Source organism: Salmo salar, chromosome ssa28 (assembly GCF_905237065.1).
Source record: "Salmo salar chromosome ssa28, Ssal_v3.1, whole genome shotgun sequence".
NCBI classification, from domain to species: Eukaryota; Metazoa; Chordata; class Actinopteri; order Salmoniformes; family Salmonidae; genus Salmo; species Salmo salar.
Window position 1 is genome coordinate 17,354,137 of NC_059469.1, and position 13,544 is coordinate 17,367,680.

Genomic DNA, 13,544 nt, shown 5'->3' on the forward strand with positions numbered 1-13,544 from the left:
TGGGCCACATCCTGACTGATGGCAGCCAATTCTTGCATAATCAATGCTTGGAGTTTGTCAGAATTTGTGGGTTTTTGTTTGTCCACCCACCTCTTCAGGATTGACCACAAGTTCTCAATGGGATTAAGGTCTGGGGAGTTTCCTGGTCATGGACCCAAAATATCGATGTTTTGTTCCCCGAGCCACTTAGTTATCACTTTTGCCTTATGGCAAGGTGCTCCATCATGCTGGAAAAGGCATTGTTCGTCACCAAACTGTTCCTGGATGGTTAGGAGAAGTTGCTCTCGGAGGATGTGTTGGTACCATTCTTTATTCATGGCTGTGTTCTTAGGCACAATTGTGAGTGAGCCCACTTCCTTGGCTGAGAAGCAACCCCACACATGAATGGTCTCAGGATGCTTTACTGTTGACATGACACAGGACTGATGGTAGCGCTCACCTTATCTTCTCCGGACAAGCTTTTTTCTGGATGCCCCAAACAATCGGAAAGGGGATTCTTCAGAGAAAATGACTTTACCTCAGTCCTCAGCAGTCCAATCCTTGTACCTTTTGCAGAATATCAGTCTGTCCCTGATGTTTTTCCTGGAGAGAAGTGGCTTCTTTGCTGCCCTTCTTGACACCAGGCCATCCTCCAAAAGTATTTACCTCACTGTGCGTGCAGATGCACTCACACCTGCCTGCTGCCATTCCTTAGCAAGCTCTGTACTGGTGGTCCCCCGATCCCGCAGCTGAATCAACTTTAGGAGACATCCTGGCTCTTGCTGGACTTTTTTGGGCGCCCTGAAGCCTTCTTCACAACAATTGAACCGCTCTCCTTGAAGTTCTTGATGATCCGATAAATGGTTGATTTAGGTGCAATCTTACTAGCAGTAATATCCTTGCCTGGGAAGCCCTTTTTGTGCAAAGCAATGATGACGGCACGTGTTTCCTTGCAGGTAGCCATGCTTGACAGAGGAAGCACAATGATTCCAAGCACCACCCTCCTTTTGAAGCTTCCAGTCTGTTATTCGAACTCAATCAGCATGACAGAGTGATCTCCAGCCTTGTCCTCGTCAACACTCACATCTGTGTTAACGAGAGAATCACTGACATGATGTCAGCTGGTCTTTTTGTGGCAGGGCTGAAATGCAGTGGAAATGTTTTTTTGAGATTCAGTTAATTACCATAGCAAAGAGGGACTTTGCAATTAATTGCAATTCATCTGATCACTCTTCATAACGTTGTGGAGTATATGCAAATTGCCATCATACAAACTGAGGCAGCAGACTTTGTGAAAATGTATATTTGTCATTTTCAAAACTTTTGGCCACGAATGTATGTGAAAAATAAATTTTTATTTGATTTGACTGTTGGAGCAAGGAACACAAGCATTTCGCTACACCCGCAATAACATGTGCTAAATATGTGTATGTGACTAATCAAATTTGATTTGATTTGGGTGCATGGTATTGTTGTTGCTGGCTCATTAAAATAGTATGACGTATGCCTTGTAAGAGGCTATATTTGTTGCACCTGTGAATGAGAATGCTGTACCAATTTAACTCCTATGTGGTTAGAGTGCCCCATCAATTTAAAATGAATGGGGACAGATTGGAGTGGCAGCAAGTCTTAAACCGGACCCTTCTCCCACCTTCACCACTTCCATCACTCTTTATCCCACAAACCAGTCGGTACAGGGGGCCACCTGGCAGTCCGTGGGGAGGTGGGTCAAGACCCATGGACAGCCAAGAACCACCCAACAACACCAATGACCCGCTGAAGAACCTCATTCACATCCGCAACGGAATGATCAACCCTGGACCCGGACCCTCACCCAATAACCCATTATCATGACCCTGGAAATATCCCCAGAAGACAGACCACAGAAAGACGGAACTTGGAGAACAGTCCATGACTGCCTCCCCTTCACACCTCTCCATAGACGACACAAGGTATGTACAGAGAACTGCACCAAGGACGCATTCACTGAACATACCAACTTTTTTGTGAGTGTTCTGTGGCCAGGCAGGTCTAGGCCATGTTTGTTCTCTCTGTCCTCCAGCCTTCAGCCTTCCTGCCACATTACTGCTTTTCGAGCACCAGACCCAGTCCCAGTCCCAGCACCAGAACACCAGGCGAGGCACGGAGGAGGGACCAAACATCAGACCCTCGCCTGGAGAGAGCAGGCAACAGGGGAGTGCCACTACTGACCTCTGGGTCTAGGGCTATCTTGTGTGTCTGCTTGCTTCTCATGTTGTCCTTCATATAGGTAGGGGTAAAGTGACTAGGTAACAGGGTAGATAAAAGACAGTAGCATTAGTGTATGTGATGAGAGTGGAAGTGTGTGTGTGGCAAATGTGTGCCTGTGTGAAGTGTTGTGTGTGTGTGTGTGTGTGTGTGTGTGTGTGTGTGTGTGTGTGTGTGTGTGTGTGTGTGTGTGTGTGTGTGTGTGTGTGTGTGTGTGTGTGTGTGTGTGTGTGTGTGTGTGTGTGTGTGTGTGTGTGTGTGTGTGTGTGTGTGTGTGTGAGTCCAGTGTTCATAGCCATGGTTATCAACTGCACCACAGAAGTGGAACACTAGAAAATAGATGTTGTGGTGGCAGCTGCAGAGAAGTACTTGAAATTCTGAGATTTTACTGCTAAAGAGTTACAGGGGGTGTTGAATGGTAGTGTTCTGTTCTCCCAGGCCGTACGCATGGTGTAGCATTAGATAGGGTTAAAATAGTGGAATGTTTATTTTTAATTTTTATGGGAGTTAATAGTTGGCAGGGTAATTTTTTCCTTTTCCATTTCCCCTTTTGGTATCACCAAGTATAGTGGATTGTACAGTAGGTGGTGGCGTGCACCACCATAATACCATAGTAGAAGAAGAAGAAGAAGAAGAAGAAGAAGAAGAAGAAGAAATCATCATACTGAGTGCAGGTTGTGGATATCCTCCCTCTGGCTGGATTTCGGTAGGAATTACTAATCGCTTCACAAATCAATGTATTGTGAATTGCCGGTCTGCTGTGGCCCATGAGCCAGGTCTTTCAGACGATAACTAGGTAAGTCAGTTAAGAACAAAATCTTATTTTCAGTGAAGGCCTAGGAACAGTGGGTTAATTAACTGCCTTGTTCAGAACGACAGATTTGATCTTGCAACCTTTACGGTTACAAGTCCAACGCTCTAACCACTAGGTTACCTGCCGCCAACCGTGTCAAGGATAACTAGGCCATAACTGAAGGCATTATGAAATCTATAGTATGTGGTCATAAAATGTTTACTTCTAAATTATATACATTTCCCAAGGCAGTCACTTGGTGGATGCTTCAGGACTAAAAGTGATTCAATGCAACAATCAAGTCTCTGTCACTAACAAACACATTCATGGGTGGGTATCTCACATTAACTCAAAAGGCATGCTGGCTAATATGCAAATAAGGCTTTACACCCTACGGTGTTAGAACAACAACCCCAGTGTTTAGTGTTTAAAACCTAAACGCCTTGTGTTGAATAAATGTGTTCATGTGTTTAAAAAGTGTAACAGCAAATAAACATGTCCTAGTGTCAATAATCTAAACACTGTGACATGTTTTCATTGAAACGTTCAATACCTTAACGCGCTTGACAAGTGTTACAGAAAAGTGCTTAGTTAAGTGTTCAGATTCTAAACACTTGGTTTTACAGTGTTAGTGCTCAGAGACATATGTGAACTTTCCTACTCCTCCCTGTGGTTCTTATCCTCCACAAATGTCAAAACCTGAATGTCTGTGGTGGTAGGAGCCAGTCAGAGTCTTCTCTGGACTGTTCTCTGCAGCAGGTTGTGTGTGTGCAAATATTTCAGTATAGGAGCTATTCTCTTTGAAGCTTTGCCTCTGTTTGCAAGTATCAGGGAAAAATAGGGATCATTTTTAAATAATAATGTATCATTTTTTTGTTTTTGCTCAATCTGATTGGGTGGGCCTTGCAGGGCCTTGCTCCCCTAAGGAGGCTGGGGCTGAAAGAGCTGTTCCTGAAAGAGCTTTTCCTTTCCCCTCCGTTCCTTTTTTCTTTGAGTCTTATCAGTGATGCTGTTCTTCAACATTTTAAGTGTGTATAGATATGCCTCTGATGGTTTGGTCTATGAGGTTAGAGGGGAGTCACATGATGACATACATAGAAAAAAAGGTTTGCATCACCATGGATGGGGACAGATACAGGGGCTTCTTTTTTCAACTTCTACTACATTGATAACTGGTAAGCGCTACAGTACATACAGTGTACATTGCTGTGTAGTTAAGCGCTTCTATTCCTCCATCGTTTCCAAGTTTATTACAACAATCAATCCACCATTACTGCTCTGCAATCACAGACTTGTGTTGGCACTCTCAATCACAGAAATGTTTGTGAGTCATACAACTATTTTCATACAACTCTTTTCACATCTGTCTGGGGAACACTAGCTTGGTAGGTTTTGTGTCTCCCCCTCCTGCCCAGTCTGTCAGGGGATTTGGTTAAATCTGTCACTATGATCTCCCCTCTGACTTTAGATGCAATGCTGTTAATAACATCCCTTCAGAAAGTAGAGCCCAGGAACATTCACTGCCACCACTGTCTCTTCTCTCCTCTCCCTCTTTCCTGTCTCCCTCTCCTCTCTTCTCCTTGTTCTATTCTCTTCTCTATTCTTCTCCTCTTCTCGCCTCTTCTCCTTCCAATCAAAGGTGTACTGTCAAGTTGTACCTTTCCCACCATTCACTAACAGTTAGAGCTGGTAAAGTTCCCTCCTACATTACTTTGATTTTAATTTAATATATTCAATCTGGGGTGGAATGTGAAGCGTTCCCACTGCCAATGTGATAGTTAAGAATGAAACATTTCCACTTTTTGAATGTGTTTTTTTTATCACCTAATGGAATAGCCCAATAGTATCCAAACTACCGTATGACAAACACTAAGAAATATTTAGAGAAAATAGGAAATATATAGTTTACAGAACACCGCACAGTGGAGAATGTACAATAGCTTAGAATACTTTACACAATTATATCCAAGGACAATGAAGAGTATGAAAGGTTAATTTTGTTTCACTTCTGTATTGTTTGTGTTGGTGGTGGTTGAGATTCCAAGGAAAACATGAGAGGAGAAATGTATTCCTTTGCTTACATACTCTTATTTAATGTATGTCAAAGCATTGATGTGTTTCTCTCTCTGTGGTCTTGGCGAATATATCAAATGGTTGTCCTTTGAGAAAAGATGGTTGGACTCTGTAAAAGATAAGAAACAAATGTAAAATCAACCTTCTGAAAAGTACGAGAATGAATCCACATTCTTGTAGCTGCTACTAGTGGCGTAATGGACATTAAGTGGTGTGAGTCGAGTGAAAAGTAGACAGCTTGCCTTTACATTAGATGGGAATGACATTGTACTCTGTCTTTAGTTCAGATGGAATAAATAATAGCATGTGGGTGGAATTTCATCTCAGAGAAAGAACACAATTTAAACACATTTTCACTTGTCTGTCAAGGTCTGTCAAGCTATTTTCGGATATAAATCACAGCATGTACCCAATAAATTGTTCCTTTCTTCGTTTCAAGGTGGAAAACATACCATGGATAGAAGGGGCAATAGAGGGACAGTTCTACACATTATACATTTACAATTGTTACTGAGTTGTCTATCCTGACAAAATAAAGACGAACCTAATTTAATTCAACTTCTTTTTATTTTTAGGTTCCCCATTAGCACTTGAAAAAGCAGCACCTATTCTTCCTGGGGTTCACACAAAACATAGAACATAACAAAATACAGAACACTAATGGACAAGAACTTACATGTCCACATGCCAATGCACATGCCACACATTGCGATGACCTGGGAGATGTGTAGTGCACGGCCACACTCAGGACTCATGATACAGTTCCTGGTCCTGATGCAGCACTTCTTACAGCCGTTCTCTCCTGAGTCAGAGCCTGAGCGGTGTTTGTCTGAGTCTGTGTTGGGTTGTCTCTTCTCTGGTTGGGACTGTGTGGTGTCTGGGTGCTTCTCTTGCCAATCAAAGTCACTGGCTCCTTTTCCCATGATGAACAGAATGCAGAGGCTCACTGAAGGATGAGCAAAAAGAAAGCTGGTTGAACAAAATGGAAGAAGTAGATTCTGTTCTGGTGTCTGGAGAGAGAGAGAAAGGGTAAAAAGCTGATATGTGAGTTTTATCATTTCATTGATTCAATGTAAGAAAGAGGGAATAAGAAAGATTTCAAGTTTAGTGATTCACTATAGTTAATTAACTAACTCTTGTCAAATATTAACGTTGAAAGAAATCTCACAGAAAATCAGGGAGGAGTATAAAATGAAGAATGTGACCTACCCATACTCTCTGAAAAGAGAAAGACTTCCAAGCGTTACTGGGTATGACATTGTGTTATATACAGTAGGTGACTTAAATGATCATTGTCATACTGGTGAACAAATGAGAGCCTTGTCTAAAAAGACCACAGGAGCCATGTCATAACACTGCCATATGTGTTTTTATGAGTTTACAATGAGCAGCTAAATACATTGTTTTATACAGTATGACTCAACTTCTGGTCGTTGCATCCAGTTGACTGTTTTGCAACCATTTTCCCTCTCACCGTTGATTTGCATACTTAATACACCAGTGACATTCCTGACTAAGTCACTAAACCAGATGTGCAACTATTATGTCATTGGAAGGAATTCCTGTGAGTGCTGGCATTTCTTTGTTTAAGTTACTATGCCTCAGGGTATGAGACAGGAGGAGCAGGATGTGGAGGTGACGACAACAGAACACACTGAAGAACAACAACAACACTTTTTAATTGTGAGGGTTTCGCACAGAGATGATTACAACGTATACACCTAACACAATACATCATTTCATCCCATATATCAAGTAATGTGTTACCTATAAATATGTTAATCCAAAGATGATAAGAAAAACTCTCACACTGAAACTCCAAAATAAAGAGTGCCATCAACCATCAACACCTTATCTTCTTAAGTCCCATTGTTCAAGATCCATTTGACAGATTGACAATACTTCTTAAATGTAATGAATACATCCTCCTTGTTTTAACTATTGGAAGCAATTCCTTTCCGCTGGTTTTATCAGACATTACAGTTTTTTTTATTTGCTAACATGCATTGGTCAAAACTGAAGTCACATTGTCAAAACTCTTCACACAGTCAACGAAACAGAAGTGTATGTGGACCAAACTGTGAATTTTTTTTCATTGCTTTCACACAAAATGCATTCAATGACCACGCTCTCCGAACTCTTTTCTCATTCATTGTCCACCACCTGAAAAATGATATATTTGCAGCACATTTTCAAATGCTAACACACTGTTTCCAAAATTGTTAAAAACACATTCAATACAGAATGATAGAAAATGTCATGCATTTCTGCAGTAACCAGATTGAAACATATAGAAAATCCAGCAGAATAATGAATCATTCCTAACACAGCTGATTGCAATTTCAGCTGAAAGCCTACCCAAGTGTCCTGTTTTTAGTCTCGTTACCAAACAGACGATAGAGGACATCTTCGGAATGATTTAGTTTGGAAACATGGATCAAGGAAGACAGGTTGGTGGGGAAAGAAGAGTGTCAGGGAGAGGGAGAATGCATGGAGGACAAAGGAGAGGAAGACCAAGAGCGGTGGTCTCTGATGAGACAAGGGCCACAATTATTGACCATGTTGTAAACCATGGTTACTCTTTGAGAGAGGCCGGTTTAAGGGTGCAACCAAATCTGCAGCGTTCAACAGTTGCATCAATAGTACAAATTTTCCGGCAAAACAACAGGTGAGATGTGCATCCTTCAATGATAATTGAACTACATATTACAGTAAAATACAGCATGTTCACATTTTTACATGTACTGACATTTTGAAATATATTGATTGTTTTGTGTTTTTCAGTAGGATCCAAAGGTTGCCTCCCACAGGAGGGAGAGGCAGAATATTATCAGATATGCAGGAAATTGCCATTGATGACATGATAATTGGCAATAATGCAATAAAACTGCGGGAAATTCGGGACAGAATGCTGGCAGACATCACTTCTGGGAATGTGAATACGGTCAGCACAACGACAATTGCCAGAGTCCTAGAGAAACATAAAATAAGGATGAAGCAGTTGTACAGTGTACTCTTTGAGAGAAACGGTGAACGTGTGAAAGAACTCCAGTATCAATATGTCCAGGTAAGATATCTGTTCAATAACCAAACCAGGGATTGTGACCAAATAACCCCTAATACTAGCCTGTTCAACCTCTCTTTCGTATCGTCTGAGATCCCCAAAGATTGGAAAGCTGCCATGGTCATCCCCCTCTTCCAAGGGGGAGACACTCTAGACCCAAACTCTTATAGACCTATATCCATCCTGCCCTACCTTTCTAAAATCTTCGAAAGCCAAGTTAACAGACAGATCACCGACCATTTCGAATCCCACCGTACCTTCTCCGTTTCCGAGCTGGTCACGGGTGTACCTCAGCCACTCTCAAGGTCCTAAACGATATCATAATCGCCATCGATACCACCCACTGCTGCAACCTGTAAGCTCCTGTATGCTCTCATTGGCTGGCCCTCGCTACATATTCGTCGCCAAACCCACTGGCTCCAGGTCATCTAAGTCTTTGCTAGGTAATGCCCCGCCTTATCTTAGCTCACTGGTCACCATAGCAACACCCACCCATTAGCATGCGCTCCAGCAGGTATATTTCACTGATCATCCGCAAAGCCAACACCTCCTTTGGCCGCCTTTCCTTCCAGTTCTCTGCTGCCAATGACTGGAACTAATTGCAAAAATCACTGAAGCTGGAGACTTATATCTCCCTCTCTAGCTTTAAGCATCAGCTGTCAGAGCAGCTTACCGATCACTGTACCTGTACACAGCCCATCTGTAAATAGCACACCCAAACTACCTCATCCCCATATTGTAATTTTTTGATTTTTTTGCTCTTTTGCACCCCAGTATCTCTACTCGCACATCATCTGCACATCATCATCTGCACATCTATCACTCCAGTGTTAATGCTAAATTGTATTTTCACCTCTATGGCCTATTTATTACCTTACCTCCCTAATCTTACCTCATTTGCACACACTGTATATAGATTTTTCTATTGTGTTATTGACTGTACGTTTGTTTATCCCATGTGTAACTCTGTGTTGTTGTTTTTGTCGCACTGCTTTGCTTTATCTTGACCAGGTCGCAGTTGTAAATGAGAACTTGTTCTCAAATGGCCTACCAGGTTAAATAAAGGTGAAATAAAAAACAGGGTACATACACAGCTATGCATAATGTAAGTGCTGTAAAACTGGATTTACTGTATTTTAGAGAGTAATGGAGATGGAAGCCAGGCAAACTGCACATACATTCATCTTTGTGGATGAAGCTGGATTCAACCTAGCACAAACACGTCGCGGGGAAGAAATGTGATTGGATAGAGGGCAACCGTGGATATCCCAGGCCAGAGAGGAGCTAACATCACAATGTGTGCAGCACTGTCCAACGATGGTTTGCTGTTACACAAACCACTCATTGGCCCCTACAATACAGAAGCTAATTTCTTTTCTGGATGACCTACATAATTGACTTTTGCCAGCGGAGGAAAGAGGGGCAATAAACTCCCCTACCTTCGTTGTTGTGTGGGATAATGTGGGATTCCACCACTCTGCTGCAGTCACAGACTGGTTTGCTGCACATCCCAGGATGTCAGTACTATTCCTGCCTCCATACTCCCCTTTCCTAAACCCCTTAGAATAGTTTTTCCTTTGCGTGGAGGTGGAAGGTTTATGACCACCATCCACATGACCAGATGTCTTTACTGGACGCCATGAATGCGGGGTGTGGAGACACTTCTCCTGAAAACTGCCAGGGTTAGAGTAGACATTCCAGAAGATACTTTCCAAGATGCATCGCCAGAGAAGACGTAAGATGTGATGTTGATGAGAACTTGTGGCCAAATGCAAGAGAAAGGGAGAACTAGAACCCTCACAGTACTGTACAGTATGAGTGATTATACAATACATGTTTTTTATTATTATTATTGCAGCCCTGGAATTTCAGGAATTAGTTTTTTGTGTGAACTTTTTATTTTTCACAAGTAAATTACTATATGCAAAGATATAGAGATAATAAAGGCTTTTGAAGCAAATTGCCACATTTCTGGTTCATTCTTGTTACATATACTTTAGTACAGTCAAGAAAGTGAAAAGGTGTTATTCTTATTCTATAATGAAATACTGATTTTATGTGAAAAATCATTCAAACTTCAAAGAGAAAAGTTCATATTTTATGTAATGCTCCCTGTTGTTAGTGTTTTTTTTTTTGGTCAGTGTGTTATGAGTGACAATGTATGCTTTCTGAGGGAGAGTTGTTGCCAGTGTTCTGGTTGACCGAGATTGTTTTGAGACATGTATGAGATGTTTTGGTGGTTTGAATGAGTTTTGGAGGTGAGATTAACTGTTTGGCCAAGATGCATGTTGGTAATGCAGACTGTGAAGAGTTTTGAAAAAGTGGCTTCAGTATTGACCAATGCTTGTGAGCAATTGGAAAAAAAACAAAGTGACAACCTTGATGCTAGAGTAACATCGTATCACCATCGTTTAGAGCTCTGCAATTCTTATCAATGACAGCAAATACGATGGCTTGTATCTGGCGAGGGACACTGGCATTTGGAGTGTCCCTCCCTCTTTAAATCTCATTGGTTTTTAATCATAAACAAAGAAATTCCATTATGGTCCTCAATTACAGTAGTGTATGAGACATGGGAGAAAGGAAGAGAGAGAAGGGACAGAAGAGAGAAAAAGGTGTAATGTTCTTACCTTCTTGGTTTTGAAATCCTCTTCTCTCTTCAGTGTGTTCTATCCTTGTTGGAGCTTGGACAGTGTATAAGGAAACTGGAGAGTAACAGCAGTGTGTGTGTGTGTCTGACTCACATTCACAAGACAGTTGTGTGATCGGGTTTTACCTGTTTGACTAAATGTTACCGCCTGACACCATTTGCATCAGAACTATCTTTATTATTTTGCTCTTGCGTTGACTGAACACTACTGAACAGAAAATACTGCATAGAACAATCCAGGGTGACAGCATGTTTTGGTGTTAAAGTGAGTCTGAGTTTGTCATCATGAATATTTTATTCTGGTTCTTTTTGACACAATGAAGAAGTCACAAATGAAAGTAGGCCTATTATCTTGTGCATACTCATTGCAAATGAATACATTTTACTGGAGCACAATTACATCGTCTGTTTATAAAATCACATGTTTTTCTCCTTCGTACCATCTTGACAAAACAGTTCCAGAAGGACATTTAATCAGAGCAGACTCCGCAAAAGATAATCAAATCCAATGAAACAATTACATCATGATCATTCAATTATACATCATATTCCATTACAAGACAAACAATGATTAATCAAAGAGAGCACTTTAATGAAACAATTAAAACAAAACTATGAAACCCTATAGTTTATTCTGACAAAGTTAGTAAATGCAATGTCAACTTATCAGCTCTGTTACTCTTATTAAGAAGATGGTTACCAGGGAAGTCATAGAGATTGACATCCATTTTTCAAGTGAGCCAATTAGAAGAAAGCATACAGACAGAGGCGACCTGTCATTTAGGGCAGGTGGGGCAGTTTTGAGCCCCACCTGTTTAGCAAAAATAAAGAAAGAAAGAAAGAAATATATATACAGTGCATTCGGAAAGTATTCAGGCCCTTTGAATTTTTCCACATTTTGTTACGTTACAGCCTTATTCTAAAATTGATTAAATCGTTTTTGCCTCATCAATCTACACACATTACCCCATAATGACAAAGCAAAAACAGGTTTTTAGCCATTTTTACAAAAAATTACAAATGAAATATCAAATTTACATAAGTATTCAGACCCTTTACACAGTACTTAGTTGAAGCACCTTTGGCAGCAGCGATTACAGCCTCAATTCTTCTAGGGTAAGCTTGGCACACCTGTATTGGGGATTCTCCCGTTCTTCTCTGCAGATCCTCTCAAGCTCTGTCGGTTGGATGTGGAGCGTCACTGTACAGCTATTTTTAGGGCTCTCCAGAGATGTTTGATCAGGTTCAAGTTCGGGCTCTGGTTGGGCCGCTCAAGGACATTCAGAGACTTGTCCCAAAGCCACTCCTGCGTTGTCTTGGCTGTGTACTTAGGGTCGTTATACTGTTGAAAGGTAAACCTTAGCCCCAGTCAGAGGTTTACTGAGGAGTGGCATCCGTCTGGCCACTCTACAATAAATGTCAGATTGGTGGAGTGCTCCAGAGATGGTTGTCCTTCTGGAAGAAGAGGAGTTCTGTCAGAGTGACATTTGGGTTCTTGGTCACCTCCCTGACCAAGGCCCTTCTTCCCCGTTGCTCAGTTTAGCCGGGTGGACAGCTCTAGGAAGAGTCTTGGTGGTTCCAAACTTCTTACATTTAAGAATCATGGAGGCCACTGTGTTCTTGGGGATTTTCAATGCTGCAGGCATTTTTTGGTACCCTTCCCCAGATCTGTGCCTCGACACAATCCTGTCTCAGAGCTCTACGGACAATTCCTTCGACCTCATGGCTTGATTTTTGCTCTGACATGCACTGTTAAGACGTTCCGCTAGCGGAACACCTGCTCCAATATCCAATGATAGGCGTGGCGCGAATTACAAATTCCTCAAAAATACAAAAACTTCAATTTTTCAAACATATGACTATTTCACAGCATTTTAAAGACAAGACTCTCCTTTATCTAACCACACTGTCCGATTTCAAAAAGGCTTTACAGCGAAAGCAAAACATTAGATTATGTCAGCAGAGTACCAAGCCGGAAATAATCAGACACCCATTTTTCAAGCTAGCATATAATGTCACAAAAACCCAGAAGACAGCTAAATGCAGCACTAACCTTTGATGATCTTCATCAGATGACACACCTAGGACATTATGTTATACAATACATGCATGTTTTGTTCAATCAAGTTCATATTTATATCAAAAAACAGCTTTTTACATTAGCATGTGACGTTCAGAACTAGCATACCCCCGCAAACTTCCGGGGAATTTGCTAACAATTTACTAAATTACTCACGATAAACGTTCACAAAAAGCATAACAATTATTTTAAGAATTATAGATACAGAACTCCTCTATGCACTCGTTATGTCCGATTTTAAAATAGCTTTTTGGTGAAAGCACATTTTGCAATATTCTAAGTACATAGCCCAGCCATCATGGGCTAGCTATTTAGACACCCGGCAAGTTTAGCCTTCACCAAAATCAGATTTACTATTATAAAAGTTTGATTACCTTTTGTTGTCTTCGTCAGAATGCACTCCCAGGACTGCTACTTCAATAACAAATGTTGGTTTGGTCCAAAATAATCCATCATTATATCTGAATAGCGGCGTTTTGTTCGTGCGTCCCAGACACTATCCGAAATGGTAAATCAGGGTCGTGCGCATGGCGCAATTCGTGACAAAAAAATTCTAAATATTCCATTACCGTACTTCGAAGCATGTCAACCGCTGTTTAAAATCAATTTTTATGCAATTTATCTCGTAAAAAAGCAATAATATTCCGACCGGGAATCT

At 41.2% G+C, this 13,544-nt stretch overlaps 1 long non-coding RNA gene across 2 annotated transcripts; it reads right to left on the reverse strand.

Moving 5' to 3' along the window:
• Positions 1-5,087: 5,087 nt before the first annotated feature.
• On the reverse strand, positions 5,088-10,901 carry LOC106589618 (uncharacterized). Of its 2 annotated transcripts, none has more exons than XR_001324867.2 (3): positions 10,787-10,901; positions 5,769-6,038; positions 5,088-5,201 (listed from the first exon to the last, which is right to left on the reverse strand). It is a non-coding gene; the product is annotated as an uncharacterized lncRNA (long non-coding RNA). The 2 variants fall into 2 exon arrangements; XR_001324868.2 differs by having other exon boundaries at positions 5,769-6,102.
• Positions 10,902-13,544: the final 2,643 nt, after the last annotated feature.